This window comes from Calliopsis andreniformis, chromosome 12 (genome assembly GCF_051401765.1).
Source record: "Calliopsis andreniformis isolate RMS-2024a chromosome 12, iyCalAndr_principal, whole genome shotgun sequence".
In the NCBI taxonomy this organism is placed as follows: domain Eukaryota; kingdom Metazoa; phylum Arthropoda; class Insecta; order Hymenoptera; family Andrenidae; genus Calliopsis; species Calliopsis andreniformis.
The window spans coordinates 11,674,087-11,692,279 of NC_135073.1; the positions used below are offsets into that span (position 1 = coordinate 11,674,087).

Sequence of the window (18,193 nt, forward strand, 5' to 3'; positions counted from 1 at the left end):
CAGCGTACCGTTTTAGAATTCCGCTTCGGCCGAGCGCTGGGGCGCGGCAGTAACGGCGGTTTAACCGCGAATGGGGCGATTCCTCGTGCGTATATTAATCGAAATCGCGGGTTAACTTCCTTCCTGAATGGAGCGCTATCCTCGACCATATACCGATACTCGATCGAGGTTTTAAACAGACCGAGAACATCGACGGGAGGTTCGAGAGCACTCGAGAGACCAGAGGGCAAGTAGGTACGTTAATTCGTAGGGAAACATGGCTTTGATTCGACATGGACTCGTGACTCGTCGAGGCAAGAGTATAATAGAGATCAGAGATACGTTTTTCAGGCCGTGTAATGGAGAGCTGTTTCTGTTTTTTCTGAGGTGAAAAGGGAAATGGTAGAGACTTGGCTTTTATTAAAATTGTCTTTGAATAAGAAGGCTGAGAATTATTTTTAGTCTTTGCTTTATGTAGAGCCTCTAAGAGTTTCTTCAGAATTATATTTAGAATTATCTTCAAGTAGAAGCGGTAATGTTGAGAAGAAAAGAATTACATGTTTTATATTTTTGGTGCTATTGTGATTTCATTAATAGTTTTCGTTTAGTCTTAACATAGTTATAGTTACAATTTAGTTATCGATATTGATGACAAGAATAATTTCAAAATGGTTATACATGATAATTTTGTCACTCACTGTAGAGGCTCAAAGAAATAAGACAGATTTGAGGAAACGACGAGACAGAAGTCTACATAACTATAACATGCATACAATTGAATACTAATTGAGTCGAAATTCTTCTCAAACCTTCAATCAAAGGCATCTCCTCTGACGATTTTGATTTATTTGTATAAAGGGAGACCCGTCACTTAGGATTGCATTCTACAGATACCTCAGTAGAAGACACCGCCTCTTCCTCTGTTTCGCGAGACAGGAAATAAGCTTCAAGCTTGCCTTGTGCCGAATGAAATCCGAAACCTCGTGACGTCTTTGATTACCTCGATTCTCGTTCCTGTTCCAGCTTACACGATGCCTTTCCCCGGTGCTCGTTATGCAAACAATTCGCAGTCAGTAAGATCCAAGTGAATTTCATGCAACGCCCAATATATTAGCGCCGGTTGGCGTTCGATAAAGAAGGGCCCTTAATTTCGTGCAATTACCAGCGATACCACGCGAAATCGATGTAACGAGTGTGCGGGTGAAATTGCGAGCAGCTCGAGACTACGGTGTCCACGCGGTTTACGAAGTAGGTTACTTGAAACTGTTTCGCGTTTTCGTGTCACGTTAATGTCCCTCGCAAGGCGAGTGAAACTACGGACTGCGACCTGCAATAAAGGGATTCTTGCAGGAACAGGACTGTCGTGGGCAGGTTATCGTACGGAACGGGACTTTTAATTTAACAGGAAAGGATGTTTCAAGCTGAAATTAAGAATGGAATTCGTAGTCAAATTGTCAGTATTCTAGACGAGAGCTGGAGTCTGGCGGAATTACCTATAATTAGTTGCAGTAATATTAATACTAGTTTCAGTTGAAATGGTTACTGTGTTATACATGGTGTAATTATTACGATCTCATTAGGCAGAGTAATGTTCAGTACCTTGTTTCCAAAATTCCAAATATAATGATAACATAGCTCTAGGTACAGTTCAGTTATCGATATTGATAATGATAATTTTAAAATGGTTATACATAATAATCTTGTCACTCACTGTAAAGAGTGAAAGAAATAAAACAAAGATTTCAAGAAACGACTTTCTGCTTTCGAAATTCCTACTATTTGAAGCAAACTGTAAGAAAAGTAACATTACACATGAAATCTCTAGACAAATGTTTCGTGGTACGATGTAACAAGCTACAGAAGACCACAAAATTGTGGCATCTAAAAGCACTAACCGCGTTCAAAAACTCAGGAAGCCCTTCAACTTCTGACCCAAGCTCTTTCTGTTATTCCCCGCGAGAAAGAAAAGGCGTACAGTTAGCCCTCTGAATAATTTCCCGAAGAACATAAGATCCAACGTCTTCCGCTCCCCGAACTGCTCGCCCCTCGGCGATCATTAAAATTCATGCGACAGCCCGATTTTCCATGCATTTATGCGACGCATCTAACACCGATTGTTACATAAGGATTCATTCAATTCGAGATTGGATCCTCTTCAATAAACACTTACGCGCAGGGCCGTTCTTTCGGTCTTCCAACCAGTCGCGTCGTTCATTAGCCCGAATGCCGAGACGTCGACGCGCCGCGGTACGAAATCGATGAACTGTCGAGGCCTTTTATCCTAAGTAAACGGTGTTTGATATTCCGAAAGCCTGATTGCTTCTCGAGGGAAAGTTCGGGAACAGGTGCGAAGTTGGTGCCTCGAAACAAGCGGAAGAGAAGGAACGAACCGCGGCTGGGTGGAATAAATGCAGCTGGTTGAAATGAGGGAATAAGAAAGGAAAAAGGGACTCGACGATGGGGTGGGAGTTTGTGGGAGCGGAGGGTGGGCGGCTGGGTGTGCAGTATAAAACCGGGGAACAGCGTTACCTCGAGCGATAAACTCTGCTGGAGCGATCCTCGGGGAAATAAAGTTCCGGGATGGCTGCGAAGAAGCGGCTAAGCTCCACCTTCGCCGTCGCGGTCGTCTTCTCTCGCTTGACCTCTGACGAATCGCGCGAGAAACATCAACCCCTTTGTTGCGTATTTCCACCCAGCCATCAGACTATGAGTGCCACGCTCGTCCCGCGTTTATTCGGGACAGAGAAATTAGCCTGGCGCTATTTTTTCGCCCGCGACCTTGGGCTCTTCGTTCTGTCGCTCGTGATCCTCCTCTCGAGCCCCACTGTCGTCACTAAACGCTGCGATCCGGGATTGGCATCCGCTTGACGACTGGGGTGGATCTTCTGGATCGAGGTTTTTGGTAGCTTGGCCTCTTTAGGGAGAGGGTTATTTGGTGGATGCGATTGTTACGGACTGGGTCGCAGCTGTTGGTGTAAATAAGTCTCTGGTTTCAAGGATCAGTGGAAAAATATACGTTTCAACTTTTTGGATTTGTTTGCTTGCTTTCCTTCTTTCCTTTGTTTGTTTTATTTCTTTGGGGCGGTGGATGAGGTTAGAGCGTGAGAGGGAGAGGGTTTTAAAAGTTAGTGGAGTTCTTCTTCTGTTTCTAATGCTGAAATATGGTATCGGATGTCTACTGGTTTCTATGAGATATAGGTACAAGGTGTCAGAAATCTGAAGGAGCGATTCTATGTGTCAAAATAAAGCGTCCTTTTGATCGCCAGTTTTATTATCATCGACAAACTATTCTTAAACACTTCTTTAAGTCTCAATCAATATCCAACTGTACCCTTACTCTTATTACACCAAATATTTATAATAAGCTTCCCCTGTGTTACTAATCGAACTTTTCGATAAAAGAAAAAGGGAATAATCTAAAGTAACTTCTCCCTCAAAAACAAGAATACAAAGCCCCCGTCCATAACACAAGATTGCAGTTGAAAACTTTGAAGGTCAATATCCCCAAGATAAAACCATCTGTCTCCTACTACTTTGCATTAGAACCGCAGACATAACACTAAACGGTTGATCCGTCTTTCTCCCAGCTCCCCACTAAATTAAGACTCCCCTTCGCGTAAAATCCCTCTCTATTCTCCATACCAACGACGCTGCTCAAGAGCAGCACGCAGATCCCTTGAAACACTGGCTTCGAGTCACCCTACGGTATGCTCGGGCTTCCCTGGTCGGTGGGAAAATGGAAATCGCGAGCGCTCGAGTAAAATACTGTTCGTCCAGGTTACGTTCATGGCCCGTTGCGTTCTGGATGCAAGGAAAATCGTCCGGGCGACTGGCAATTTCGATGTTCCGCCACGAGAGAAAACCGTCGGCTTTCGGTTCACTGTGGACGCAGGGGCGAGGAGGGAGGGCGGGGTCGCCGCGTAGACGGGGTATTTTCGGTTCATTTCGCATTAAAATTATAATACCGGTCATCAATCCTTACCGCATGAAATCGCGGCGCGCCATTATTCGCGTTGGTTATCGTAGAACAGAAATTCAAAACCGATACCATCGTTTATTGCATAAAGGCTGGGCTACGCGCAACGCACACGCAGCGCGGGAAACACGCGCAGACGGTAATTACTACTCATTAAATTAAAATAGCAGGCATTATGCGCCGAAGAGAAATCGACCTCGGATGCTCTTTTTCGACCACCCTCGGCCTCCACCCTCTCCCAGTGTTCCGCGCCCTGTTCGGTACGTGACTTATTAGAGCGCGGCTTCCTGCTGCTCCGCTCATTTATCAGCAAAAATTCGGACGTTGCTTGTTATTTATCGCGCCTCCAGCGGCTGGCTTTAGGGGAAGACGCGGGAGCAATTGTTTCTGGCAGTATTTAAATATTGGCTTCGATTTGATGCCTGTATGGGATGCACGGGAGGTGATTGTTGCTTTGACTGCCGCGGTATAGGAAATGGGAGTTCTGTCAGGGGATGTAGGGTAATTCTGATTACAAATGGGTTTTCTTTAATTTTCGATGGTTTCTTTGCTTTAGGTTCGTTGTCGATTGAATTAATATCACCGTTAACTGAGCAAATAATAATTGATTCTGTTGGTAAATAAAAAATGTCCGTATTGAAGGATCTACGCGAGCTAAATAAAATATTGAAGGATTTGCAGCAGCCACTGCGGCGGCGGAATAAGTGGGTCAATTTTTATCTGTAACGTGAATGTTTACGTTACGAAGCTACTCGGGAAAGTGCATTTAGTCTTTTGTAACTTTCATCGAATTATTCGCCTCTGCAAACAAACACCTTGTCAACGCCCACTCCTTCAAGTTATTAGACAAACAGTGCATTAACATTTACCTGGGTAATGGAGGAAATATTATAGTGATATTAAATTGCCATCTTTTTCGAGTAATCGGTTTATTGCGAATATATCTTACTGTAGCTTAGTATAAAATACAAATATTACTTTTCCTCTTAAGGTGGAGTGGCGTGGTCTATTCAATTAAGGAGAACAAACCTGGAGTGTAAAGTGAAATTGAAAACATGTCGATAAGTCTTTGAATTAAAGCTTTATGGTAAGTCAAAACCAAATTGTTAAGCTATTTGTTTGAGAAATATGTATTCATCGCAAGAGAATACAGTGGCTCACAAAACATTCCACAGATCGCTTATGAATTTTTATTTTACTGAAGAAATTATAGTTTTCATTGTAAAAGTATATTAGAGGGAAACTGAACAATAATTGGAAGTAAACACTGGAAATGAGGTAGATAAGAGAAAAAAATATAACACAACAGTTTTCACAATTAACTAATAGGTACATTATGAGTACACGTGTGAATGAAGTTATGAATCGCTCTACATGAAGGTGGAACGAAATGAAAGTGGAGTTTTGTTTTTACTGTATGGCCACTAATAGTGGATAAGTTGATTAATAAATATTTTGAAGTGCCTCAAGCTACATAAAAATTATTTTTATTCACTTTATGCACTTCTTTTATATTTACTTTTTTTATTTCATACAACTTTCAATTCTCCCAAAGGCACTCCAACTTGCAATGATATTTTATCACACTATATAATGTTTATATAAAGTATAGAGAGAAACGAGAAATTTTAAAAATGTGGATAGTAAGAGATAAAAAATATCAAACTATCTGTTTATCCTGCTGCACGAATTCCATTATAAAAGGAAACGTGATCACTCTGGATTTCCAGAGTAGAAAGCATTAAAAGTTTCAATAGAAACTACCTGTCGCAAGCTCAATCTGGAAAACTAAAGTTTCTCTCTATTAGAAAAATAGTTACACAATTTTGATTATTTCGTTCCACCATACTCTACTTATCTACATTCTACTAAAAAAGAATCCAGTTCTAAACACACAGTACTACATATAAACCATCTGCATATTCCCTGTTCTCAACTTTCACAATTATGGACCAATATTCACAAATCTGTACTTGAGAGCCACCGTGACCAAAGTCCTTTTTTGTTATTTTTCAGGATAGTCGAAAAACAAATGATTACCCATTTCTTATCATAGTGTTTGAAGAATTGTAGTTTATACTACTAAATTTCTTATACTCATAACGCAACTTAACTAAATTTCTAACATTCCAATGAAACAATTTCTAAATAATTCTAATATTCTAACCAAATGAAAAAAAGCAATAAGATCCTGTAAGAAACTTAATTAAAAAAAAAAATCGACTTAGGTCAGTCTGGCTCAGAGGTACAAAAATATTCACCGCCACCGTGGAGTCACGAAAACGAAGCAAACTTTCGTTCGCAACAGCCGTAACGAAACGCTGCCTAACCGAACTACAGATAATCAACCATAAAAGGTCACGTCGAGCCACGATAAATTATTTCTCCCAATCTCCGCGAACAAATCCGTGAGTCACCGTATTTCAGGAATGAGGAAGATTCTTTTAGAGATATCACAGTGGAATGGTCAGCCAGCACATCCCTTTTTCGGCGGCGGTAGTCAGGTCACATTTTCATTCCGCGATCTGACCTTCCCCTTATTACCTATCAGCCGCGTCGGTCGCAATTCTCGCGAGAACCGACGAGGCACCGCGGGATATGAGCTCGAACGAGCATAAAAATCTAGGTGGGAAGGAGCGAAGATCTTGGCGCGGATTACATAATCCACGGGGGGGTTTGGAGGAGGAGGATGAGCGTGACGCGGGGAGATATACTCGATAAGGAAGACAGACGATGAACGATAAAACGTCGGATGACTCTCGGCCGAGCACCGTGGCCGGAGCCTGATCGTTATTAATGAGCAAAGTGTGTCGTTACAGGCTTATTATCCAGCCGTTCTAATTAAATTGGATTAGTGCAATGAAGCGTATCATGAAATTCTCGGTTAATGGTCTCACGCAGACTATGGCACACCCTTCGTTATTCTATCGTGCCGATGCCTCCGACATGCAACGTTTCTGTCTGCGATAATTCGGATAAATTTCATTAAATTCCGCGACCAGGCACGATCGATGCTGTTAATCGGAGAGCTTTGCCAGATTTCGAAGTGGCACGAGTCTCGGGCTTTCTTTCCGCGACGGGAGTCGTTGGAGGGTTGGGGGTCCAGTTTATGGACACGCGGATGCTTCGCGAATATATAGCCATTTTCTAGGAACATCTGGACGGGGAGAAATTTATGAATCAATTGAGTAGGATTTGCAGCTAAACGAGGAGTCGGGGTTCTAAAAGTTCCTTTACTGGCAAAAATTTTCGTCTCCTCTGCAATCCAGCTGCGTCGCCTGCCCCCGTGTCTTGCTGTCTCCTCGTTTATAGCGATCACGCCTCGTAAACTTATGACGTGGCGCGGGGCTAGTTGCTCGAAAGGACGCCTGATCTTGCCGATTTTTCTTATTGTGGGTCTTTGGTTTGGGTATGAGGAGTCTAAGTGGATATTGCAATAGGGGCGGCTGCAATGTGTACACTGCACTCCAGCGCAATTTTTATTCTAGTCAACGCGCTGAGGTGATCGTTTCGTTGCTTAGGATTATGCTTCTAGTGATTGGAACAGGAGAAATGGGAAATTGGCGTTTCTTTGGTGTTTCTTTGTCGTTGGAATATATTTGTGGTCTGGTAATTTGAGTACGAAGGTAAATAGTAATGGTTACATATGCACACAACCTTTCTTTCTTTTGTCTTCTCAGTGTGAATGATTTCTGATTGACAAATTTTTTCATTTTCGAGTGGGTATTTAAATTTTAGAATTTTCAATTATTCAAATTTTCATGTACTGGAAGTTTGGAATTTTTTCAAATTATCAAATATTTAAAATTTTAAATTTTCAAATATGTATTTCTTATATACTCAAATATCCAAATTTTCAAATATTCAATTTATAAATCTTCAGATCTCTAAAATTCTATAGATACTCTGTTTCAACTCCTGGATTTCAATTCCTAGAACAGTATCACCTAGTTCCTCGATAATACCCTCACGTGTGAATTTAAAAGCCGCACTATAACCAAGCACCTTTGTGTTCTATACGCTCCCAAGCTGTCAAAGTTAATATTCAACGGCATTTGACTTTGCTGTCTATACTATGTTGTTACACAGCGCTATAACACAGTGAGCATAACTTCAATAAATGGATGTAGCACGTAAAGGCAGTAATATAAGTTCATATAAACATACGTCCAATTTCATCTTGTTATAGCGAACTTTATGTTCTAATAACTTGTATTTGCTTAGCTTCATTGGAAGTGCTTGGAGCAGTCACCCTGCATTTCAGCCGAAAGTTTTCGCTTACTGCTACTTAAGTTTCTCATATAATTTCTAGAATTTCATTTATGACAAAAATATTTCACAGTACAGAAACATTTCGTACTTTCTCATTAAATTTCTCATTAAAAGGACAGCTAACAAAGCAACCCTTCGTCGAATCACCAACGTTTATAACATTAAATTAAGCTCAGCTATTAATTAAGAAATTCAAAGCTTTCGTACCTCAAATTCATACAGTTATTGCTGTCCAAGGCTTCCAGCTGTAATCCACGTCCAATATGAATTCTACCTTAATATCTCGCCAGCGTTGCATCCAGCTTTGTTACAATGTCGTCTCACCTTGACGAATTTACCTCCAACGTTACCGAAGCTGTCCGTTCAAATTCTTCTTGCACACGATTTTCACTGGAAGCCTCAAGCACTAATTACAACCAATCGATTTATGATACATTAACTACTTATCAGTTTAGTTTAAATCTTATTAAACAGTTCAACTCATGCCCTTTAGCCAGTTTCACGCGCTCTCGCTCGTTTCAGCCGAGCGAGTTGAACGATCTCTCGCGTGCAACAAAGCGCAATTTTCGAAAGCGGCGCTGTATCATGGCTATTTAAAACGAGCCGATTAATTTGATTATTAGTGGTCCCGTGTTGTACGTACCAAGGCGAGCACCCCTTCCAACCCTTGTAAATTTCACGCTCGACTCTTGCAGTGATTGCCCATAATAGCCTGGGAATATCATTAAACGATTCAGAGTGGAGTTCATTGGCATTGGGGCGTTTCGGATCATCGAAGTGCTGTTACGCCGTGCCTATCTGTTTACTGTTTCACGTTCCCCTATTTCGTGTAAAAGTTATAAAGGTATTGCGAGACGTATTACGATGCGACGAGGGGTGGAATTTACGAGTCGTCGTTATTCACGAGGGATTCAATGGTGCTTTAAAGTTGATTTATTTTAGAGATTTATTGGTATACAAAATTACTTATGATTCGGAAATGAGTTCAGTTGAAATTTTAACGATATGTTTATAGAGGATGTTCTTTATCATTTTGGTATGCAATAGCCTCCGAAAGCATGTATTATTTTGAAGAAAATGTCCCTCTTTAAGAAAATATTCCAATTCGGCGATTTTTAAGATAAGAAGTTATTTAAGAGTATTAAAATTTCATATTTTTATTTATTACACATACTTATACTTCCTTAAGTTATTTTATGTTTCCTGTATAATCTCTTCGGTTATTTATTTTGGTTGAAAATAGTAAATCGAAGATAATTTTAATCTATATAAATGTCTTCTCTGTTCTTCCTTGTACTTAATCTGTACATCATTCTAAACAGATTACTACCCTTGGCAAATAGTTTTGATCAAACACAACAATATGAGGTTCAGAAAAATATTGTAGTTTTCGAAATGTAAAATTCTATTGTATAAATACAAAACATATAGGAATATTAAGTGGATTTTATACGGTAGTATTTTACATTTTCAAAAATTACAATGTTTTTAAAGAATTTCGTACTGTTGCGTTTCATGGAAAACTGTCTGCCAGGGGTGGTATAATGAGGCACCCTGTATAAACATTATTCTTTACTCCAGTGTCCTCGATTCATCCCCAACATTACGTCCACATTCTCCAAAAGACTTTGTACGTCGTTCAAGCGAGTTCCAGTCCAGAAAGCAATTTATCGTCATTCTCATGAAGAATATTTTACCAAGCACGATAGATATCTGAGATGTCAGACCGTGTGTGCACTACCTTCAAACAGTGTGTTAAGCTTTCTACCGTGAGCTAGAGTTCGCAATACAAACACGACTTTTGCTGATTCTTGTTATGGTATGCAGGTCCTAGTGTCAGACGCGAATTGATAATATAAACATAAAGCAGCGTGTCACGTACGAGCAAGTTGCTCAACTCGCTGGCGCGAGAGGTGTTTCCGCGAAATGCAGAGTATGACAGAAAAACGACAGAAAGTGATTGGAATTCTCGATAGGGCATTAAAAAAAAAAAAAAATCATTAATTATAGAATGCACTGCGCGCGCGCTGACGCACACACATTACCGTGATCCACTTCGTTGTTATTCGCACAACTTTCCAGGGGGGTATTCGTCGGTCGGCTAATAATACGTTTAAAGTTCACTTGCCACGGAAATTCCTTGCCGTACTTTTTAACAAGCCGATTTATCTTGTTATTGTTGCTGTTAGCGGGCTTGTTTTTTGACGAGCCGAGGGAATGGCTGGCGAAGGGTTCTTTCCTCCAGTTGTTACTGCGAATATTCGTCGGTTTCGTTCTCGTGAATTTTTTATTCCTTCTCGTGTGTGTTGGAACAATGAGTGGTATTCTGTTTCCTGATAGATGCTTCGATGTCTAAATTAGGATCATAGTCTTCGTTAATGGAATCGGTAAATCTGTGTTAAAAGGGCTGTTTAAGTAGTGCTCTTGGAATAGTCTGTTAGAGTCCCAGGAATAACTGTATGACTTTGTAATCGAATGTTTGTTGTAATAAGAAGTGGTTGTGAGTTCTGTGGTAGAATCATTAGAGTTATAATTTTCGTTGTGTGCTGATATGGCAAATCTTGTCATACGATAATCTTGTCATACACGATAAGATTACTCAAAGTTAAAGTATGTACAGATCTCCAAGAACAGGATGTAGAAAATTGAAACAAAGATGTAAGAGATTTTGAAAATTTATAAATTAAAATTTAGAATATTTGAATATTTGAATATTTGAATATTTGAATATTTGAATACCTGGAAATTTAAAGATTTGAATATTTGAAAAGCTGGATATTTGAAAGTTTGAAAATTTGAAGATTTAATAATTGGAAGAACTGGAAACTTGAAGATTTGAAAATTTAAATCTAATTATGTTAGGGAAGTATTATTAGGGTTGTTAAGTGACCTCACCTTGGTATGCTAAAGGTCAAAGAGACTGTTTAAGTACCTAGTCCTCTTGCTATAGTCTGTTAGAATCCTAAGAATAACCCTATGAACGTTTCGCTTTAAACAGTAGCATACATCATGACAGCAACACTAGTTCGCCTTTAAATTGGGATATCGCTTATTCTTTACAGCCCTTAAAATTTAATTAAGTTTATAGTCTCGCGATCAATCTTCTTTTATTACCTGTTTCGTACCTGTCTAGCATATTCATTTTGACTGCTTTATCCGCTGCCATTCTTCATCAGTAATAAGCGAAGAGCAATCAGTGTACATTACAATTAATTTAATAACATGCATCTTTCATTATAGGAAATTTAATCTACATTCACTTTATGTCGAGATAATTGTCAAATAAATAAAAAACGTTCATCAACGATATCAACCCCTGTCTGGTTTCATGAGGTCACAATGAGTTTCAAAGTATTACGTAGTTTTTATCTTTAATTAATCTTTTTTTTTACAAGGGGGTCACAGTTATTTCATGACACTATTTCCATCATAACGCTGACGTCACAGCGATTGTGTATTAATAAACCACGTAGTTCATCCAGATCTGATTTGGTTTATATTACACTTGTATCACGTTATAGTTTTCAATGTTTCACACCTTTGAATTGATCGCACTGTGATATTTTTTAAAATAGTTGTCTGGACGGAGGCCAGGTTTCTTCTCGTAAGTGTCACGGTAATAAATGATTCTCTTTTTCCTGCACGGGATTTTACGATTCGGACACACCAAACAATCCTCGTGTTTTCCTTGAGGATGTGGAAAAATATAACGAGCAGCTCCGTCCTATCGTTGCTTCTTATTTGTGCCTGATAATCGTCTTGCTTTGCCACTGGTATTGAAAACACGTTGGTAGTTTTCGGGATTTAAATTTTGCTTCAAGCTTCCACCAATATAGAATAAATTCAAATAGAATTCTTTTTATATAAGTATGATATCACAACTTGTTTTTTTAGTGGAAACTCACTACCGCATTATATTTTTACTTTTTGTACGACCCTACGTTGAATATTGCACTGAAAACTAAAATGGAATGAGTATAAAAGGAACTTGATATTAAACGATGTTTGTGACATTTCTATTTACTTTATAATATTTACTATTATATTTTTATATTTATATGTGTGACCTTGAGATAAGGCCTCGCTTTCTGTCTATCTTTCTGAGGCAAAATAGTATATTTTTATAGTCATATATTTTTATAGTCATATATTTTCATCTCAGAGAAATGATGGTTCAAAGTTTCAAAACTTAGTTCGCGTTTTTGAAGGGTAAGGTACTTTGATCTAATCTCTTTCGTAAAAAATACGAAGTCTGTTTTGTACACTTTAATTAAGGCGCAAATTCAAATTCTCTGAAAATATTTGTTGTTGATTTTCATATTCATAGAGCTAACATGGGCTACGAAACAAATCCTACATTATTTAGCTTAACTCAGGAACACTAGTTTACTATTAGAATGCATCGCTCATTAAATATTCTACAGTCGTTCATTACCAACGTCTGAAGTTGCCGTAACGCAAAAAGTTACACTATTTCTTCATTACAAACTTGTAACAGTCTCTCTCATTTTTCCGCTGTCCCCTTCCACAAAATCGAAATTACTTCTCCGCACACAAATTGAGACTTCAGATAAATTCTCCACTTCCTACAAGTTCATTACTCCTATCGCACCCCAAATTCGCCTCGACGAAGCGTTCCACGACCTCGCCCCAAAATCAGAAATCTCAAAACTCTCAATCTACGTTCCCGAAATCAAGACAACTATTCGACACCCCACATCTCCTTCTCCAACAATCTCAACTCAACTGGCCCTTAGCACTGTCCACCCCGAGCATCCCCGAAGGCCCGTGCACGGGCAAGGGAGCACAGGGCGCCGAATTTAATTTACTTTCATTCCGATAATCCCGCAAGGAAATGTTTACTCTGTCATTCGGGCGAAGCGTCAGCATGGAGTGTCATAAGTTCTTAATCCCTTTCGTAGCTTCCAGCGGTGAACACCCCCTCGACCGCACGTACACGAGCCGCGTGTTATTCGGCTCTGGTTGGGGTGGAACCCATGGCACTCGTTTCGACGGGTAAACCCCGACACCTCCCTCCAGTCCCTCGACAAGGGCGGCGCGGACAATTAAGACTTCAGGGGCCGTCTATCGCGTATTAATAAATATCTGATTTGCTTTCAATCCGCTGGCTTCACGACAGCGATAGCGTGAGGGGGCGAAGGGGCCTGGATGCTCGGGCATGAAGACTAATGACACGGGGGCGGGAATAAAAAGGGGAGAGACCTGAGAGAGCAGACGGCGAGAGACAGAGACAGAGAAACAGAGACAGAGAGGAACAGAGAGACACAGAGAGACAGAGAGATAGAGAGACAGAGAGAGATAGGGAGAGGCAGGGTCAGTCAGAGAGAGATTTAAGACAGGGAGAGAGACAGAGGAAGGAAAAGACAAGAACAGAGACAGGTACTGGGACAGAAACAGAGAGAGAGAGAGAGAGGGAGAGGGTGACAGAGAGATAACACGCGTACAAGAGCGAGGGAGGGGTTGACGGTGCGAAAAAAGGGTGGAATAACAAAGGAGAAGGATCGCTTGTCAACACACCGCCGTTGGTAATTTCCTGACGGCATTGCCTCGGTGGAAGGGCAACGCGAGAGCCAACTTGCGGAAAACTGGGACGACGCCTCCGTAGAATTAACGTAACTACGTCGAACCCTCGCAGCCACGCGAGTTACCTATCCACCGTGATCAATGGCACGTCGCGCGATGAGAAGAAGGCTTACCAGGCTCGTCGGGTGTGAATTTATGGCGGCCCGACACGGCCTTGAGGCATCCACCGAACGCTTTTATAATTACGCCGCCACCAACAGCGTCCAACGATCCTTCGGCCGCGCTGCCGTGCGCCCGCTCGAAGGGACGCGCCGCGGCTCCGACTTTAAATCATTCAGCGACGGGGATCGTTTGATACACGCGGCTCTTGGAACTGTACAGGGCCCGCTGCTGCAGGATTCGGCAACGATCAAGGGACAACGGCTCGAAAGTGACCGTAGTTTCTTCGCCACTGCCGGAAGTTTGGATTTTACGCGGAGCTTCAAATATTTGGCGCTTTCTGCGGGCACGTGAATACCTAGCTGTTGACGTGTTACAAACATGGGAACGTGGTCAATGTTTGCGAAGTCATATGTAGCGCGAAATTACATTATTTAGGTGTACAGTATTCGCTCGTTGTAATCTGGCGACTTTGGACTGGAAATTAGTTTACGGAGAATAAAGGGTATCTCATTTGGAGCGTTGGACAAAAGAGAGTTTATAAGGTAAGGGAAATAAAAGGATACTGTCGCTGCGTGGAGAGAAAGGAACTGAAGGGCTTGGAGGATGAAGGTGTTACGGTGTAAATGTGTTATTTTGAGTAGATTGTGTTCGAAGTTACTCTGCCTGTAGATTTTATTGCATGTTAATATGTATTGATAAAGTGTTTTATGATTCTTTAGTGTATCGAGATTACACCTATGGAAAATGCAGGGGAATTAACTTGAAACAGTTTAAGCTCACTTTAGGTACACGAAAACGATGTATCTGTAATATAACACCTTTATCATCTAAACTCCAAGCCCTTTAATTATGGAGTATCTATGATACACGGATAAACACCGAAATAGATGAGTGTGGCACGAAAGTTACTAGCACTCCACATATGCAAATGTGAATATTCCTCGTATTCCCTGGTGTCTATTTTATCAAAGAGAAAAATGAAAGAAACCGCGAGAATAATTTAAAAGAATAACGGAGATAGCATTAAAAAATACTGTATAAAACAGACAGTAAGATAAACGTGCATACGAATAATTAAATTATGACTATGAACTATAATACACGTATAGTTAATCCACGGTGCACACGAAGAAACACACATTGTAGATTTGATATTATAACCTAAATCTCTGTCACTGGTTCAACTTTAGAAAGATGCGGAAAGAAGAGTTTGCCCCGTTTTAAAAACTGCAAATAATTCCTTTTTTAAAGCCACTAAATCCGAAAAAATATTTAAACTTAAATCAGTTACCATAAATAAAAGAATTTTCGTTCCTCAAACAGTAGCTCAGTTATCAGATTAAAGTAAACGTTAACATAATAAATACCTTCCCCACAACACATGACTGCGTTTTACCAGTACCAATTTCCGACTTTATACCGAGAGAACACAGTCCACGGGCGCACGTGCACGATCCCCATATTCGGTAAGCGCATAACGTCCGATTAAATACGAAAAACATCGTCAACTCGCGCGAATCCGCGCGCTGTCGACTTCCTACGCCGCTTAAGCAAAATTAAACGGAAATTTTCCGCGCGCTTTCATTCCCCCTCAGACTCTGATAGAACGCGACCTATGATTGCGCGTCTGACTCGGTCGACTAGCTGCTCGTTACAGACTCATTCGCCGCAATGCGATTAATCGTGCTAAACAGGTTAAGTGCCTTTTTATCGATCGCTCGCGATTTTTCTCCTCCCCCCATTTTTCTTTTTTTTCATTATCCTTTGCCTGTGATCTTTTTTTCCCTGCGCTTCTTCTGTGACGCCCGAAGGATACTTTGAGCAAAAATAGCCTCGCTTTAGAGCTCCTATGCGACTCGATTCACGGCCAACGTATTCTATTTATCGTCTGGATATTAAACCTTGCCTCCCTCGAAATACCTGCTTAATCATGTCGCAAAATTGATACTTTTTCCCCTCTGAAGCGAGGCTTTATCAAAGCGGCGACCACGTCCGCGACGTCATGAATCGTTGATGCCAGGGAAATTCAGAAATTCAATTTCTGCGTAACAAACGGCTGCGGTATTAAATTAAATGGCGGAATAGACAGTTGCGCTGGTCGAGCAGCGAGCACTCCAAAGAGATACATAAATCTTCCCCCAGGTGTGTATTCTTCTCTACTAACAGAATTCCTTTCCCTCGCGAACATTCGACAGAATTTTGCATAAATAACGAAGTCGTCGAACGAGGGGAAAGCAGCCCGCGTATTCGAGAGGCCGTTCCTTGACGAGCTGAATCACGAAAGCGTGGAAGTTCGCAGCGACGTTGGAGAATCACGCGCGATTAACGCGTACGTTCCTCTTCCATCGCGAAATTGAACGTGCCCCGCGGATAGACTAGCTCCTAATTCCATGAGTTTCTCTTATGAAAATTTCAAGCGATTCTTAACTTCATTATACCCTCCAGCTTGAACCCGTGGAAATTGCGCCAACGTGATTACCGAAGATCTCTTCGGTCGGTGGTCGATAATCTTGCGTGGTCGTTGAACATTGTCGAGACCCGTTCCACCCTTTCTACGTTTGCAATTAAAATTAATTGCGATCGTTGGATTTCACGGAACACAGACGGGTCGGGGATTAAAGAAAATTTCGTCGTAACTGAGAAATGCTAATTAACGGTTGACGAACTTCTTTGAAAGTTTTCCTTCAAATCCGACCAGGGAACAGTTAACGTAACGATCCTCTGTCGATGGTTTAGTTGAATTCTCACTTTTCTCCTCGCTATCGGAAGTTGAAGCAATAATATCGCTTTCTGGGGGAGAACGTTTCGATTGGCGCTTTAAAGAGGCGGCTGTTTTAGTAGGATTAGACGGGAAATCGTGTTTCTCTTTGCTCTCGATTGAAATGTTCCGTGATCATTGGGTAGAAAAAAGGCGGCGCGATTACGAAAGCCCTAGGAATACGGCGAGGCGTGTAGATAAACGCATTATCATACGGTAGCATACGAGCCTCGCATGGAATAAGGTTTCGCTTTGTTGATTGAATTCGTTGTAGGCCAGTCAACACAAGCTGAACCTCCTTTGGGATTTTAGTCGTGACAAAGTGACGTGAAATGGATAAATTGGATTACCCCGTATTACTATAAAATGCCATTAACCGACATTGCTTGATTTCGTTAAGTTACCTCGCGTTGGATACGGACGAGTATAACAAGGACGAAGAACTTGGAATTTTTAACGCGTTGCATCTCGTACGCTCGTTAAACATTAAATAATTCAGGTGTCACTATTTTGGCATGCAGAACAGAAGACACAATTTACTAAGATATCTAAAGGAAACGAAATAACAATTCATTCTAAGAGGGCCTGTGAATTTACTATAGACAGTAATTAAGTGAGGTGAACATTAGAACTACTGTTGGTAGCAGATGAGCATTAACCCGAAGGTTACTAAGAAACAAGGTGAACATTCCTCAATTTCTCGACAGAAAGTACTTTCATACAACACATTATTGCTTATTCATATGCATGATTCTAGATAACGTCTTACGAGGTAAATCGTGTCTGAATATTACAGTGTTCTCACGTTATTCCATTCCTAAACTTCGAAATTATTCATAGCAAACGAGTGTTGCTCCTCAGACACTGTCACTCACATCTTTAAAATCACACCGATTACCTATTGCTACATAGGCTCACCTCAAAACCGTCCCTTTCGTCAACGAATCGTGAACCCGTATCAAAGAAAACACTGCAAACGATATTCCTCAGATTTCGTAGCCTGATCGATAGAACCAGGTCAGAACTCATCTGCTCCCAACAGTATCATAGCGTAGGACTCACTTGCAGCGCGGGGATGTGGTACACGGTTAGTCCTCAATGGGACCAGCTCTTGCGACGAAATCGGTGGTCCTCAAGAAGCGACGACTTCTAGTTCCAGGGCGCACAATTACACACCGTCGCGAACGTAGCACTGGGAACCGACGCTAGATCGGTGATTTACCCCACAAAGGAGGGCTGCAATCGGGGATACATGATACCCCCGTAATCGGGATTCACGATCCACCTGGGCCTCTAATTCCAAAACCACCGCCAAGTGGTACAGGCTGCACTGAAGGGCAGGAGGGGGCGAACTGACGTGGAATCACGATGAAAAGCGTCACTGTACAGGGGAAAATATTCGGCCGGGACAGCTGGCCTATCCTCGCGAAGGTTCCTCTGTCAGTCAGACACCAAACAACTCTTTCTCACTGATCCTCACGTCTGCACTCTATATCACGATA

The 18,193-nt window shown here is 41.2% G+C and overlaps 1 protein-coding gene across 1 annotated transcript in view; it reads right to left on the reverse strand.

The window, feature by feature from the left end:
- Nucleotides 1-17,893, reverse strand: part of Dpr12 (defective proboscis extension response 12) — an 86,569-nt gene extending 68,676 nt beyond the window's left edge. Inside the window, exon 1 of the mRNA XM_076389528.1 lies at nt 17,754-17,893. The gene's annotated coding sequence lies outside the window, so the exon portion shown is untranslated. The remainder of the gene's footprint in view (nt 1-17,753) is intronic.
- Between the last annotated feature and the right edge of the window lie 300 nt (nt 17,894-18,193).